The 17201-nt window shown below is 38.3% G+C and overlaps 1 long non-coding RNA gene across 11 annotated transcripts in view; it reads left to right on the top strand.

Moving 5' to 3' along the window:
* Positions 1–15144, top strand: part of LOC145530453 (uncharacterized) — a 52841-nt gene extending 37697 nt beyond the window's left edge. For 3 of the 11 annotated variants that reach the window (XR_014071795.1, XR_014071798.1, XR_014071788.1), the window contains one exon: positions 8473–8611. This is a non-coding gene — a long non-coding RNA (uncharacterized LOC145530453). Of the gene's footprint in view, positions 1–8472; positions 8612–14572 lie in introns of those variants that run through there. The other 8 variants (XR_014071799.1, XR_014071789.1, XR_014071797.1 and 5 more) reach the window with 4 other exon arrangements.
* The last annotated feature ends 2057 nt before the right edge of the window (positions 15145–17201 follow it).

Genomic DNA, 17201 nt, shown 5'->3' with positions numbered 1-17201 from the left:
CCCACTCTGGTCTTCTTGCCTGGAAAATCCCATGGATGGAGGAGCCTGGCAGGCTACAGTCTGTGGGGATGCAAAGAGTTGGACTCGACTGAGCGACTTCCCTTTCACTTTCACTGCACCCACAACCTCTGAACTCTCTCCTGTGGAATAATTAGACCCACATGACTTCCAACCTAAGATTCAGCCCCATGCCAGTCTTGCCTAAGTCAGGAAAGGATTTGAGAAGCCAAGTTCAATTCCACGGGGCCATAGCATAAGTTACTACATTCTCTGAACTTGAGCTCCAAATACTAATAACAATCTCCTTATTCCAAGACTATTCCTCTCAAACTGCCTCCCAACGCCCACTGTGTGTCTCAGTCTCTGGATTGAATTCCTGTGTCAGATACACTTTCCCAGCACGTCTCATCTCTCTAGAGATGGGATCAGTTCCCGTCTCCCTTATCCAGGACTGACAGAATCCCTGAAGGTGGGTAATTGCCTGGGCTCTTCAGGTAGCAGCTGCTTCTCTAATTTCTGTGATGTCTTTCTATCCAACTTTGAAGATAACCCACTATGTTCTGAGCCTTGCATGGGTTTTAGGTTCAACAAGACCTACCTACCAAGTACTACTAGAGGTCTTGTTTGCAGTACTGACTCTGCCAATTACACCATAATTAATTGTCTCATTTCTGGTTACATCACAAGATCTCACAAAAGGTAAAATAACCTCTAGGATATAATTTACTTAAACAGTAAAATTTAGTTTGTTTTCCAGCAGACCTTACTAAAATATTAGGATTACTTTTTAAATTATTTATTTTTAAAATTTTGGTAAAATATAAATAAAGTTTAGGGATTCCCTGGAGGCGCAGATGGTGAAGAGTCAGCCTGCAATGTGGGAGACCCGGGTTCGATCCCTGGGTTGGGAAGATCCCCTGGAGAAGGAAATGGCAACCCACTCCAGTATTCTTGCCTGTAAAAGCCCATGGCTGGAGGAGCCTAGCGGGCTACAGATAATTAAATGAGATAATTATCTCATTTCTGGTTACATCATGAGATCCCACAAAAGGTAAAATAACCTCTAGAGTATAATTTGGTTAAACAGTAAAATTCAATTTTCCAGTAGACCTTGCTAAAATATTAGGATTATTTTTAAATTTTTTAATTTTAAAATTGTGGCAAAATATAAATAAAATTTAATATTTTAACCATTTTAAGTGTCTAGTTTAGTGGCAATAAATAGATTAATATTGTGCAACCATCACCACCATCCACCTCCAAAACTTATCTTCCCAAACTGAAATTCCATACCCGTTAAACACTAACTCCCCCAGCCCCTGGCAACCACCATTCTACTCTCTGTCTCTACGAATTTGACTGCTCTATGAGTCCCATATGAGTGGAATCATATAGTGTTTTTCTATTTATGACTGACTTAGTTCACTTAACATAATGGCTGCAATCCGTGTTGTAAAAGGTAACTGGATTTCCTTCCTTAGTAAAGATGAATAATATTTCATCACATGTATAGTCCATGTTTTGTTTATCCATTCATCTGTTGGTGGTCACTTGGGTTGCTTCCACCTTTTTGCTGTTGTGTGTGATGTTGCTAGGAATGAGTTCAGTTCAGTCGCTCAGTCGTGTCCGACTCTTTGCAACCCCATGAATTGCAGCACGCCAGGCCTCTCTGTCCATCACCAACTCCTGGAGTCTACCCAAACCCATGTCCATCGAGTCAGTGATGCCATCAAACCATCTCATCCTCTGTCGTCCCCTTCTCCTCCTGCCCCCAATCCTACCCAGCATTAGGGTCTTTTCCAATGAGTCAACTCTTTGCATGAGGTGGCCAAAGTATTGGAGTTTCAGCTTCAACATCAGTCCTTTCAATGAACACCCAGGACCAATCTCCTTTATGATGGGCTGGTTGGATCTCCTTGCAGTCCAAGGGACTCTCAAGAGTCTTCTCCAATGCCACAGTTCAAAAGCATCAATTCTTCGGCACTCAGCTTTCTTCACAGTCCAACACTCACATCCATACATGACCACTGGAAAAACCATAGCCTTGACTAGACGGACTTTTGTTGGCAAAGTAATGTCTCTGCTTTTAAATATGCTATCTAGGTTGGCCATAACCTTCCTTCCAAAGAGTAAGCGTCTTTTAATTTCATGGCTGCAATCACCATCAGCAGTGATTTTGGAGCCCAAAAAAATAAAGTCTGACACTGTTTCCACTGTTTCCCCATCTATTTCCCATGACGTGATGGGACCAGATGCCATGATCTTAGTTTTCTGAATGTTGAGCTTTAAGCCAACATTTTCACTCTCCTCTCTCACTTTCATCAAGAGGCTCTTTAGTTCTTCTTCACTTTCTGCCATAAGGGTGGTGTCATCTGTATATCTGAGGTTATTGATATTTCTCCCAGCAATCTTGATTCCAGCTTGTGTTTCTTCCAGCCCAGCGTTTCTCATGATGTACTCTGCATATAAGTTAAATAAGCAGGGTGACAATATATAGCCTTGACGTACTCCTTTTCCTATTTGGAACCAGTCTGTTGTTTCATGTCCAGTTCTAACTGTTGCTTCCTGACCTGCATACAGGTTTCTCAAGAGACAGGTCAGATGGTCTGGTATTCCCATCTCTTTCAGAATTTTCCACAGTTTATTGTGATCCACACAGTCAAAGGATTTGGTGTAGTCAATAAAGCAGAAATAGATGTTTTTCTGGAACTCTCTTGCTTTTTCCATGATCCATCAGATATTGGCAGTTTGATCTCTGGTTCCTCTGTCTTTTCTAAAACCAGCTTGAACGTCTGGAAGTTCACCGTTCACGTATTGCTGAAGTCTGGCTTGGAGAATTTTGAGCATTGCTTTACTAGCATGTGAGATGAGTGCAATTGTGCGGTAGTTTGAGCATTCTTTGGCATTGCCTTTCTTTGTGATTGGAACAAATACTGACCGTTTCCAGTCCTGTGGCCACTGCTGAGTTTTCCAAATTTGCTGGCACATCGAGTGCAGCACTTTCACAGCATCATCTTTCAGGATTTGAAATTTGCTAGGAATATGGGTGTACAAATGTGTGTCAAAGTGCATGCTTTCAGTTTTTTTGAGTGTATACCCAGAAATGAAGTTGCTAGATTATATGGTGATTCTTAATTTTTTGAGGAACCTTCATATTATTTTAGAATTACTTTAAAAATCTGACATTGAGCAAGAACATCTTGCCACCGTCTCCTCTTTATATTAACATATATATGTATAAATATATATGTGTGTATATATGTATATATATAATAAAATCTTCAGTCAACATAAATGTGATGTGCATATATAGATGAACTCTAAACAAATGACTTAATGTGTGTCTTAAAGAACAGATTCACTCAGGGGAGCTAAATACCAATTAAAGTTTATTGCAAAATAATAAAGTTGTGATTTGGAAACATTTTGTTGTGTCAGCATGACACAGATTTTAGCAATTATGGAGTGGCCAGATTTAAATCCCAGTGATTTAATCATACCCTAAAATACTTTCCTACAAATTTTTGCAAGACAACTCTATTAAAACCAACAAACACAGCTTCTAGCTGGGTTTCTACAAATTATGTTGAAACTTAAATGTTAGAACAGCCAATTCTTTATTCATGTGCTCTTTAGATTGTATTTCTCTCTGGGATTTGTAACCTGAGTTTGAAATCAGATGCTCTTCCAAATACTACCAAATTGACTCAAGTTCAGGGACTATCCACAAATCATTATATAATGTGCGAATTGATAGTGTGTTCTAAGCTATGATTTATTAAGTTGATGGCTACTTTCATTATTAGAGGTTGCCTGAACATGGAAACAGCATATATTTAGCATAGAAATTGAAGTTATATTTGTTTCAATCATCTTGTTTTAAAGGCTAACTGTTGGTCTCTTCATCATGGTTTATGTCATGAACCCACACAGTGATATAAATGGCATATATGTCATTACTGACCATTGCTATGCTCCTTTGTTTCTATATATTGATTAAGAGAATTATCAAGACTCTCCCATTTAGTCACACTATCTGCTATGTGGTGGGTAGAGCAGTAGGCATTGGTGAAATGTAGATAAATAAAATTTGATCCTTGCCTTCAAGAAGCTCAAACTCTAATCTGAAATTGGATTAATGTTAATGGCTATTAGTTGGTAGATTTAAACTGTGACATGTTTTACTGACAGAAAATAAATGAGTGAATACTGCTGTTTATTCTACAACTTTTCTTCAATAATGTGCCTATTAGTCATGACGTCTTTACCACTGAAACCTAGCCTCTAGGGCACTCCTAACATGGCCATCAAGGAGCCCCTGATCTTTTCTCCCTGGATTGACATTAATGTTTTTGTTGTTGGTTTTTTTCTTTTTCTGAAAACATCAGTTATTTTATTAAAGTTCTGCCCAGTTGGAAACACAGCTGTCTCTGCTCCCATTTCTTGGAGAGGGGGAGCAGGCAGGCAGAGGGGAGGCCAGGGTCTTCAGTGAGGAAGTGAGGAGTCTCAATTTCTTCCTGCTAAGCTGTTTCTTCTACTCCCAGAGATTTTGTACCTATAACCCACTCACACAGCTTCCTTTGAACTTAGTCCTCCCTAGAACTATCACATAGAAAAACATGGTTTGATTCATGTCACATTTCCCTAGGAACTTTTGATTTTAGGATAGAAACAAAAGGATAAAGGGAAGAGGTCCAAATTTTATATCAAGCTCTATCCACAAATGTCTCTGAAGGAAAATCGCATAGCTGTGCCCTTAGGCTCCTAGTCAAACTCAAATGATTTTAGCCCACTTTTTTTTAATGTCTTTTTGTTCATTCATCTATCCCACTAAAACTGTATTGGATTATAATGATTTGCTTATGCATTTATCACCCCTGGTTAAGACCAAGGTCCTCAAGTGTAGAAGTAATGCTGCTATCATATAATATGAGAGAAGAAATCATAACTTTTTCATAATTTCCATCAGTAACTTCTCCTCCTTTTTTTGATATGAACATAACTGATGTTTTCTCAGTCTTATGTAAAGAATGAGTAAAGACATCTTCAAAAAAACTTTGCCAGTTTTTTAATTGACCTGAAACATATAATCTAAGTTAAAAAAAAAACAAAACAAAAACAAACTTCACCAGAAGTGCAAATATAGCTTCATAACAAATATCTTAGCTCCAAAATTTTGTTCTTAAAATTCTAGATAGAGATTCTGGAGGTGCCATCAGTCAGGGGATGGATCTTTTTCATCTTTGGGTCACTAACTTGTAAATCCATGCCAAGAAGGCAGTAACCCTCTTTAATGTTTCCTGAGTGATTCATAATCATAAGAAATCAGGATCTCAAGAGCTTTCTTTCCTTTATAACAAGCTAAGGAAATATTTACAAACTGTCATGATGTAAGAAAGTTTCTGGCAGTGATATCTGCAAGGAGGGAGTTCAAAACATGGAAACTTCAGAAAAACATCATCCAGTGGTTTTTCTTTCAACTTCGCTTGAGAAACAGCCCCATCTTTGTCCTCTTGTGCTTGTTTTTATTTCAGACATCCTACCTAAACTAAGTTTATGTTTTACTCTCATTAATTTATTTGAAGGGGCTTCCCAGGTGGCGCAGTGGTAAAGAATCCACCTGTCAGTGCAGAAGATGCAAGAGATGTGGGTTTGATCCCTGGGTTGGGAAGATCCCCTGGAGTAGGAAATGGCAACCTACTCCAGTATTCTTGTCTGGAAAATTCCTTAGAGCCTGGCAGGCTACAGTCCATGGGGTCACAAAGAGCTGGACACAACTGAAACACACACACACACACTATTTGAAAAGCAGCAATTAAGGAAACATTGCATGTCAGCCTTGAAACATTTCACATGTTCTGTGAACTCCTTCTGTGATGATTACACTCATAGCATTGGAACAAGACCCTTTCCTTTAAGGAGCCCAAAAGCTTCCAAAGAAAAACACCTTGAACTCTTTTCCTTAGCTTGGTAGTCAGGTGAGAAGTTTGAGAATTTCAGCAACACTCTTAAGAAAGATTCCTATCCTTTTCTTTCTTTTATATACACTTCTCTAGTTTCATTAGTTACTTAATAACCTTGTTCATCAGTTTCCTTATTAATAAGTAAAAACTTCATTCCTGGAAGCTCAGATGAAGATGATTGGCTCTACCCTCCTCATTAAGCCTTTGGAAGACACCGTGGACAAATAATCTTAAATTACTGTGCCTTGCCAACTGAACATTTCCTAAAAGCAGGTCTTTTTATGGAGGAATTTTTTTAAAATCAAAAACAGCATTTTAAAAAGGCAGTGCATAGTGACTACTGAACTAGCAATGAGAGAGAGACAGACACAGAAAACCACTGAGAGAGAGAGAGAGACTCATCTTTTAAAAAGAATACCAGCTTATAAATGTGAAAGGAATGGATAGAACTAAGAAAATCACCATTTTGCAACTGTCAGTATTAATACATGATTCTGGCAAGATCAGGATCAGCAATAGATGCTAAAACCATCGACTTAAAAGTTAATGTGGATCTAAATCATGTAATCTCAAAGTTTCACAATTAACATTACTTAAAAATATCACAAATGAAAAATGTACCTTTATAATGAAGAGCTATGGTAATCACCATCTTAACTAGGTGATCAAACAGCCTTACCAGTAGGGAAACCACTTGATTTTATTTGTTATCACCTGATTTTGTTTAATGTGATATAATAAGTATACAAGATCACTTATGTCATTTTCTTGGTAAAAATATTTAGCCTATATCATTTTATGAAGAAATAATATACAAATTTAGGATGTGGCACTTTACAGAAAACACTATTCTGGACTCAAAAAAAGTCAGTGTCATGAAAAACAGACTAGAGAGAGGACTACTACAGATAAAAGTGATCAAAAAGACCAAAACCAAACCAAAAAAAGGAAGATAAAAAATACAAATGTATAGTGCAAATCTTAATTGGATCCAATATGTTAAACATCTGTGAAAGAGTATTAAGACAATTGGAGAAATTTAGGAGACACAGACATAAATAACAGACTTTTGGACACAGTAGAGGAAGGAGAGGGTGGGATTACTTGAGAGAATAGCATTGAATCTTATAGATTACATTAGGTAAAATAAATAGCCAGTGGGAATTTTCTGTATGACACAGGAAACCCAAAGCTGGTGCTCTGTGACAACCTGTTGGCTTAAAAGTGGAACGGGGAGGGATGTGGGAGGGGGGCTCAAAAGGGAGGGGACAGATGTATGCCTATGGCCTATTCATGTTGATGCATGGCAGAAACCATCACAATATTGTAAAGTAATTATCCTCTAATTAAAAATAAAAATTAAGACAGTTGGAGAAATTTAAATATAGGCTGTATTAGATGATAGTCAATTTACTTAATTTTCATGGGTAGTTAATAGCATTTTGGGTGTAATAATATATGCAATAAGATATATAATATAAAGTATTTGTGAGTTGCTATTTCTCAAGTAACTAAATGTTGTTGTTGTTTAGTTACAAAGTCATGTATGACTCTTTGCAACCCCATGGACTGTAGCCCTCCAGGCTCCTTGGTTCATGGAATTTTTCATGCAAGAATATTGCAGTGGGTTGCCATTTCCTTTCTTCCCTGGTGGCTCAGAGGTTAAAGCATCTGCCTGCAATGCAGGAGAACTGGGTTCGATCCCTGGGTTGGGGAGATCCCCTAGAGAAGGAAATGGCAACCCACTCCAGTATTCTTGCCTGGAGAATCCCATGGACAGAGAAGCCTGGTGGGCTACAGTCCATGGGGTCACAAAGAGTCGGACATGATTGAGCGACTTCACTTACTTACTTACTTCTTCAGGGGATATTCCCAACCCAGGGATTGAACGTTCATCTCCTGCTTAGAAGATGGATTCTTTACCTCGAGCCACTTGAGAAGCCCAAGTAACTAAATAGTTCAGCCTAAAAATGCGTATACACACACATACAAAAAAAGCAAATGGATAAAATGTTAATTTGTGAATCTAGGTGAAGTCTATGTGCTATTCACAATCTATTTTTTCTCTAGGCTTAAATGTTTTTGAAGTGAAAACTAGGGAGAAACAAGAAAATTGTAAATAAACCCTTGACCAAATCATTATAATCAGTTAATACTGTAATAAAAATTATAAATCAGCCTTTAAAAAAACTATTTTTTCTCCTAGATGTTCCATGTAACAGGCCTGAGAACATAAATGAATTGCTTAACCTCTGAGTGAATTTTTCTAATTTATAAAATGGAGACATGATGGTCATTAAAAAAAAAAAAAGAATAAAGAGAACAATGCTATCCCTCAACTTGTGTTTGAATATTTTCCTCCATGTACTATGTTATGAAAGAAGAAAATGCTCCCTTTATTATCATTCTCTCATTTATTTCCTTTCTCAAATAAAACTTGGATCACTAAAAGAAAAAAAAAGTCACTAGCACCTTTCAGTAAAATGGAAATTCTGCTCTTGTCTTTTAGTAGACTATTGCCATGTTGCAGCTCAGGAGAGAGTGGAAGATTGAAGATCATATGAAGATTGAAGGTAAAGAAACTGGAAAATTATTGTTGCCCTGAAGATCACATGATAAAGAGTAAGAATTAAACTCAATTAACCATCTTTTCCCATGTTTGAAAGGATGTTTTTAACTCTGTTGTAGCTAGTGGACCTTGGTTTCTGTTGCTAGGAAACCTGGATGACTCTTTTAGTCCTCATGGAAATTGTACTTAATGTAATCACTTTGGCTGAGTCTTTATTGGCTGTTGGCTAGATGCCAGCTCAGGGAAAGTTCACCTCAAACCCTTGCAAGGTAGACTAGTAGTGGAAGCTGTGCTAGCCCTAGGGAGCATGGTGGAAGTGCTTCAGGGGCTTCCTGGGGGTGGGAAAGAGTGGGGCAAGGGCAGTACCACTTTCTTCTTCAACAGAATTATTCCACTTTGATCTGCTTCAATGTTAGACTCCATTTGAAGAATGTGCTTTACTGGAAGAGAGGGCAAATTTATCTATATAAAAAAAAAAAAAAGCCCTGACCTAATTTACCAAAAAAGAATTTGAATCTCTGAGAAGTGACTTGCCCAAAGTTATACAGCTCATCAACACCAAGGCTGTGGATTAAGCTGCTTCTTTTGACTAAATTGCTTTCCATTATCTCACACTTCCTATTAGTAGGACTGAACACACAATATAGCCGCACATACAGTAGCAGTGTTTAAAGATAATATGAGATATCATGAACAATGATCCATGGTAATGGATTTGTGAAGTTTGACAAATGGATAATTTTGTAAAGCTGTGCTAGCACAATATAGTTAGCTAACCCGGTCAGTGAGCTATTTGTTACCAGCCTGCAATGAAGTAAGCACAGAAATTAAGAGTATGTGCTTAGAACCCAAGAAAGTATTTTATATATGGCTGCAACATACAAACACATAATTTTGTATTTCATGAAAGTTATGGTCTGTGACGAATTAGAAAACCATAACTTAACAAAGTCAAGACTATGGTCTTTCCAGTAGTCACATACAGTTGTGAGAGCTGCACCATAAAGAAGGCAGAGTGCCAAAGAATTGATGCTTTTGATCTGTGGTGCTGGAGAAGACTCTTGAGAGTCCCTTGGACTGCAATGAGATCCAACCAGTCCATCCTAAAGGAAATCAGTCCTGTATATTCATTGGAAGGGATATATTCATTCATCCTAAGGGAGATCAGTCCTGAATATTCAGGACTGATGCTGAAGCTGAAAGTCCAATACTTTGGCCACCTAATGTGAAGAACTGACTCAATGGAAAAGACCTGATGCTGGGAAAGATTGAAGGCAGAAGGAGAAGAGGGTGACAGGATGAAATGGATGGATGGCATCACCGATGCAACGAACATGAACTTGGGCAAGCTCTGGGAGGTGGTGAGGGACAGGGAAACCTGGTGTGCTGCAGTCCATGGGGTTGTGAAGAGTTGGACACAACTTGGTGACTGAACAACAACAACAATTTAACAAAACTGATGCAATGAGAAATAGAAAATCTAAATAGATCTATAGCCACTTATGAAAATGGATCAATGGATCAAAATCTAACTCCCTTAAAAATCCTCCAGTCTAAAATAGTTTATATGCATATTCTCTCAAATTCCCACTGAATGGATCATATCTATTTTATATTGTATAAACTCTCCCAGAGATCAGAACAAGAAAAGTAACAACTCATTTTATGAAGTCAATGTAATCTCATGCCTAAACTGTCATGGACCCTTCATAAAAAGAGAACAATAGGCTAATCTTACTCATGACCGTAGATACAAAAATTCTAAATAAAATATTAGAAAATCAAGCATATATTATGTAATATATGAAAATATATAAAATACATGAAAATCCTACATATATTATGGTTAATTATTAAATTTTGAAATTATATTAACACGTTACAGCATTAACAGATAAAAGGTAAAAGTAATAAATGATTACTTTGATGGAAGAGAAGGAATTGCAGAAAAACAAAAACATGAAAAAAAATTACTAACCCATTACAAGTTATTTTAAATTCGTTACATCAACATTAAAAATAAAAGCATTCTCTAAAACCAGAAATGAGAAAGTTTTCCAGCTATCATTGTTTCTTTTCTGTTGGCGCAAACTGAAAGTGGGGGAGGGAACTAGTAATTAGAAAGCCATAACGAAACTTTCATCATTGATATGATTGTCCACACAAAATAGTCTGAAACTTATACAAATTATTGGAACAAATAAGGAATTTTGGATTATATCAAGATACTGTATAGAATATGAAAATATCATTTTCTTTACTATAAGTGAGCAACAAATAAACTATATAATTGTAAAAGATGCAGTTTATATTAATAACTAGATTGATAAGCTGTCTAGAAATAAATCTTAACAAAAATGTTCAAATTTATAAAGAAAACATTTGTGAAAGTTTATTGAAAGAAATAAATGAAGACCTTGTTAAAATCCATGTTTTCGTGTATGAAAAGAAGATTATAAAGACATCAGATTTCTCCAAATTAATTCATAAACTCAATATAATTTCAGTCATAGTCTCACTAGGATTTTCTGAAGAACTAGACAAGCTGATTCTGCAGTCTTATGGGAGAGTAAAAGTTCAACAAAAGCCAGGAAAATCTGGAAGAAAGAAAAGTAGGGGAAGGAAAAAAGGAAGATAAAGATAAAAATTACTTACACTAAGACTTTTAACAAAACTATTGTAATTTTAAAAGTATACTACTGGTTTAGAGATAGAAAATGTGATAGTTGAGAGCATGAAAACATTAAAAACATACCCTAGAATAAACTTGGGATATGACAGGCAATGTTATAAATCAGTGAGGAAAGGGTAGAATTTTCAACAAATCATGTGGGCCAATTGATTACATATGGAAAAAAATAACATTTAACTACTCTTTGATGACATACAAATTCTCATTCCCAAGTGGCTTAAAGACAAAATTAGAAAAAAACTTATATGCTGAGTACATCATGAGAAACGCTGGGCTGGAAGAAACACAAGCTGGAATCAAGATTGCCAGGAGAAATATCAATAACCTCAGATATGCGGATGACACTACCCTTATGGCAGAAAGTGAAGAAGAACTAAAGAGCCTCTTGATGAAGGTGAAAGTGGAGAGTGAGAAAGTTGGCTTAAAGCTCAACGTTCAGAAAACTAAGATCATGGCATCTGGTCCCATCACGTCATGGGAAATAGATGGGGAAACAGTGGAAACAGTGTCAGACTTTATTTTTTTGGGCTCCAGAATCACTGCTGATGGTGACTGCAGCCATGAAATTAAAAGACGCTTACTCCTTGGAAGGAAGGTTATGGCCAACCTAGATAGCATATTTAAAAGCAGAGACATTACTTTGCCAACAAAAGTCCATCTAGTCAAGGCTATGGTTTTTCCAGTGGTCATGTATGGATGTGAGAGTTGGATGGTGAAGAAAGCTGAGCGCCAAAGAATTGATGCTTTTGAACTGTGGCATTGGAGAAGACTCTTGAGAGTCCCTTGGACTGCAAGGAGATCCAATCAATCCATCCTAAAAGAGATCAATCCTGGGTGTTCATTGGAAGGTCTGATGTTGAAGCTGAAACTCCAATACTCTGGCCACCTCATGCGAAGGGTTGACTCATTGGAAAAGACCCTGATGCTGGGTAGGATTGGGGGCGGGAGGAGAAGGGGACGACAGAGGATGAGATGGTTGGATGGCATCACTGACTCGATGGACATGGGTTTGGGTGGACTCCGGGAGTTGGTGATGGACAGGGAGGCCTGGCGTGCTGCAATTCATGGGGTTGCAAAGAGTCGGACACGACTGAGCGACTGAACTGAACTGAACTGAGAAAAAAACATGGAAGATGTATTTACTCAAAGACTTAGGTTCATGGGAGTAGAGGGTGCAATAAATGTGTTAATAATTGAAAGAGAAAAAACATAGAAATAGAAGAAATTTCAGTATATAAACCTAGAGTTCTTTTTTTTTTATAAAATCACAAAATACCAGTAAATTATAGAGAAAAAGATTAATACACCTAACTACTTTAGAAAACAGATTTAAACTACATTAGAAGTTAAGAGAAACCATAAACAAAGTGAAAAGGAAAGTCACAGACTGGGAAAATCTATGGAAACCACATATAAACCCCAAATTTATAAAAAAATGTCTACAGGGAATTCCCTGGCTCTCCAGCAGTTAAGACTCCACCTTCCACTGCAGGGGAAGGATGGGTTTGACTCCTGTTCAGGGAACTAAGGTCTCACATTCCAACTGGCATGACCAAAAAAAATTTTTTTAGTAGGAATGTAATTCTTGTAAACTCTGATAATACATCTTAATGAAAAATTAGAACTTAAACATTCAAATATTAAAAAAAAAATAGAACCTCTACAATAACACAGTAGAAATGTAGCTAAGGGGCTTCCCAGGTGGCACTAGTGGTAAAGAATCTGCCTGATAAAGCAGGAGACATAGGAAATGGGGATTGGATACCTGGGTCGGGAAGATGCCCCGGAGGAGAGCATGGCAACCCACTCCAGTATTCTTGCCTAGAGAACACCATTGACAGAGGAGCCTTTTGGGCTACAGTCCATAGGGTCACATAGAGTTAGATGTGACTGAAGCAATTTAGCATGCAGGCAGTGTAGCTAAAAGCTTATGAAGAGGCAGTTTAAAAGCAAGAAACACACATGAGCAATTGCATATGAAAAATGAAAATACACTCAGCTTTACTAATTGAGCTCAAGTTTACTAGTTACCAGGAAATTGAAAAATAAAACAGTGAGCTGCCATTTGAGGCTATCAGATTAGCAAACCATAATCAATCTATTGACGTCAAGTTTTGGTGAATACATTACACATTTCTGGAGGGCTTGTAAATTAGTACAACCTCTTAGAGAACAATTTTGCCATCATCTGGTACAGTTAACTATGGTTCAGCAAATGTACTTCTAATTTATTGAGTGTTTACTTAAATAAATACTAGATATACATGCTAGAATCAATGTACAAGCATGTTGATTGTATTATTTGTGATAAAGTGGGAAAAATGCATGCCTTTGAATAGAAGGCTAGATTTATTTTTTTAATTTGAAGGAATATTAAATAATCTTAAGGCTAAATTTACCAGTACTTGGAATAATAAACTTCAAAAACATTAGTTTCAGTGCAAAAGTTAATTTTAGAAGATAACTGTATTATTCATGTAAGTTTAAAAAACACACAAGATCCTTTTTATATAAAATTTTATGAATAAAAACATATGTGATAAAAGTCCTAAAAACCACATGGGAACAATCCATGTCAACTTCAGGTGGTACCTCCTAGGTAGGAAAGGATGAAGATGGAGATTTACTGTATCTTAAAAGTTATGTTTCTTTTAAAAAACAAAACAGAATAAAACAGATCTCTTTCAAATAATAGTAACACATAGAAATCTTTGGTGATGATTACATGAGTGTCATATGATTCATTGTATAGTTTGGCTTTATTGTTCATTTGAAACAGAATTATTCATTTGATTTTGGTTCCTAAAAAGGAAGAAACAGGGAGTGAAAAATCATTTACACTCAAGGACATAGCCCTGGTCAGTTCTGCTGAGCCTGGACTGAGCTCAGGTTTTTCACCAGAGGACCAGCCTGAGCTCGGCCATTGGCTGATGATGTCTGTCAGGAAGCTGCATGGAGAGGGCCTACTGAGGGGACCACTGAGTCCTCTGCCTCTGCCCCTGGCAGCTGAGGTCTGCCCTTCTCCTCTGGGGAGCCCTGGAATGCCTGATACCATAGTGAATGAGAGGACATGGTGGTGGCACAAAGATTCATGGCCAGATACCAGGACACACAGGAAGTTATAAGAGAAAAGCATTCTGTTTCAACTCCACCCATTGACCTTTGGTGGGTGAGTTTTCAGTGAAACAACAACATCTTCTGAATGCTCCGAGGGAAGGCTTTATAACCTGGGGGTAAGACGCAGCTTCTAAATACAATTGATGTGGCTTTCCTGCCTTCCTTCAGGGTATCCATTTTCCACCACATAATCTTCCCATTGTCCACACTGATTCCTGTTTGCTTTGGCAGGGTTAACTGCTGGCAGGCCTCCTCCGTGCTGAGCTCCTCATCCTCCACTGTGCAGGGGTTACTGAAGCAAGAGCAAGCTTTTCCTCACTCCCCGGAACAGGAGCCAAGTGCGACACAAATTGTGAAACTTGTTACTGGTTACCAGGAAAACTTAAAGAAATCCTAATGAAGCAAAAAGTTGACAAAAATCTTTCCAACGTTTGAACAAAAAGGGTATTTTTCAGGTCTTAGGTTTATGGAAGTCAGTTCTCCAAACCCAGGCAGACTTTCAAACCTCCTATTCTTTGCACTATGTTATTTAAATACACTGTAAATACCCTCCGTTGCTCTAATACCAGATCCATATTGTGCAAGACTACCATGGTCTGAAGACCTTGTTGAATTTGAAAGAGGCAGAAGTTCCGTTTCTGGCGCATAAACTTGAATCAGGACTAGGGTAAGAGTGCCAAAGAAGTCCACACTCTGACAGCTAGACAAGCAGGCCATTTATTTGGAACGACTTTGAATCCCTTCCCAGAGCAAAATGCAGCCCTTTGTACTCAGCAGGCTTGGAATAAAATCGTCTTAACTGACTTGATCAGTGTCCTGAATTTTAGGTTGTAGGAAAATGCATCTGATAACTTGGAAATGGAGAAAGGGTGGAAAACTAGGTCCTGAAAAGATGATTTCTTCATTGGGGTTTCCTGCCATGATATTTTTTAACCATGATATTTTCTAACTTGTGTGTTGGGTGAAGATTTATGTTGTTTGTTGAAAGTACTATCTCTGTGACAAAACCCGAAGTCTGGGAGGAAAACATAAAAGGAATGAAGAAAAAATGGAAAATATGAAGCCTCCTGATAAAACTTATAAAACTCACATGCATCAGTCAAACAACCAGATTTACTGAATAAATATTGTATATCAGGTTCTGTAAATATATATGACCAAAATAAATATGACTAAGACACAGTCCTTGTCTTTAAAGAGTTGCAGGGGGAGTGGAGGTGCAGGCTAGATGATAAAGGAATCATGATGATCCAATATGTGTGTGCCCCAACAGTGGTGGTTAAGACACTTACTTGACTTTCCTTTGGTAGAAAATTGCAACAACAACAAAAAGGCACAAATTTAGTATGTGAATGATATCTTCCTATATGTACCCTTGTTCAGTGTACAACCGGAATAGCTTGACATGGTGATCCAGCACTACAAGATGGAAAAGAAGCTGGATCAGAGGAAATAAGGCACAGCTTCTCTTGAAATGTCCCTGCATCAACCAAGCCTTGGTACTTGAATGCAGAGACCAGACCATCCTTTAAAACTTCTCCATGGAACATCACTCCAGGGAGCTCATTTTCTTATTCTCCTGTCTAACCCACTTCTGGAGGGGCTTCCCAGGTGGTGCTAGTGGTAAAGAACCCACCTGCCAATGTGGGAGACATAAGAGAGGTGGATTCGATCCCTGGGTTGGGAAGATCCCCCGGAGGAGGGCATTGGCAACCCACTCCAGTATTCTTGCCTGGAGAATCCCATGGACAGAGGAGCCTGGTGGGAAGCATATTGTACACTATGGCCATCAAACAAACCTATTCACGTCTTAATTAAAATGTCTCATTCAAGTTCTCTCTTAAAGGGCTCTTGGGCTGGTAGCTCCGCAGACTCCTGGTGGCTAGACTTCTAAGAAATCTGAGAGACCCAGCATGGTCCTAACTTCACAGCAGCCCTGTCAGGGGCTCATCTGGACCTACCTCCAGTTAATCTGTTGTGCAAATTTACTGCTTTCAGTTAATAAATAGCCTAATAACTTCTCTTTCTATCATTCACCCTCTCCCCACCCCCCCACCTCCCCCAAGCCTGCCCAGATCTGAAAGAACTCTTCTGGGTGTCATGAAAGTTCAAGTTGAGGCATTGAATCAGAATGAATCCTTTCTCCTTTTCTCAGAGTTTTGTTGAAATGAATGAACTCTGCTACACAGGCATCGGAGCTAAGAGGCAGGTACAAAGATAGATGGAAATAGTCCCAGCCCTCAAGGAGCAAATAAGAACACGTCACATTTATCAGTTCAGTTCAGTCGCTCAGTGGTGTCCGACTCTTTGCGACCCCATGAACTGCAGCGCACCAGACCTCCCTGTCCATCACTAAATCCCTAAGTCCACCCAAACCCATGTCCATCGAGTCGGTAATGCCATCCAGCCATATCATCCTCTGTCGTCCCTTTCTCCTCCTGCCCTCAATCTTTCCCAGTATCAGGATCTTTTCCAATGAGTAATCTCTTCACATGAGGTGGCCAAAGTATTGGAGTTTCAGCTTCAACATCAGTCCTTCCAATGAACACCCAGGACTGATCTCCTTTAGGATGGACTGGTTGGATCTCCTTGCAGTCCAAGGGACTCTCAAGAGTCTTCTCCAACACTGCAGTTCAAAAGCATTAATTCTTTGGCACTCAGCTTTCTTCACCGTCCAACTCTCACATCCATACATGACTACTGGAAAAACCATAGCCTTGACTAAATGGACCTTTGTTGGCAAAGTAATCTCTGCTTTTCAATATGCTATCTAGGTTGGTCATAACCTTCCTTCCAAGGAGTAAGCGTCTTTTAATTTCATGGCTGCAATCACCATCTTCAGTGATTTTGGAGCCCCCCA

Source organism: Giraffa tippelskirchi, chromosome 12 (assembly GCF_054371585.1).
Source record: "Giraffa tippelskirchi isolate mGirTip1 chromosome 12, T2T-mGirTip1v1.2.pri, whole genome shotgun sequence".
Taxonomy (NCBI): Eukaryota; Metazoa; Chordata; class Mammalia; order Artiodactyla; family Giraffidae; genus Giraffa; species Giraffa tippelskirchi.
This window is presented reverse-complemented; position numbering and strand designations above follow the sequence as displayed.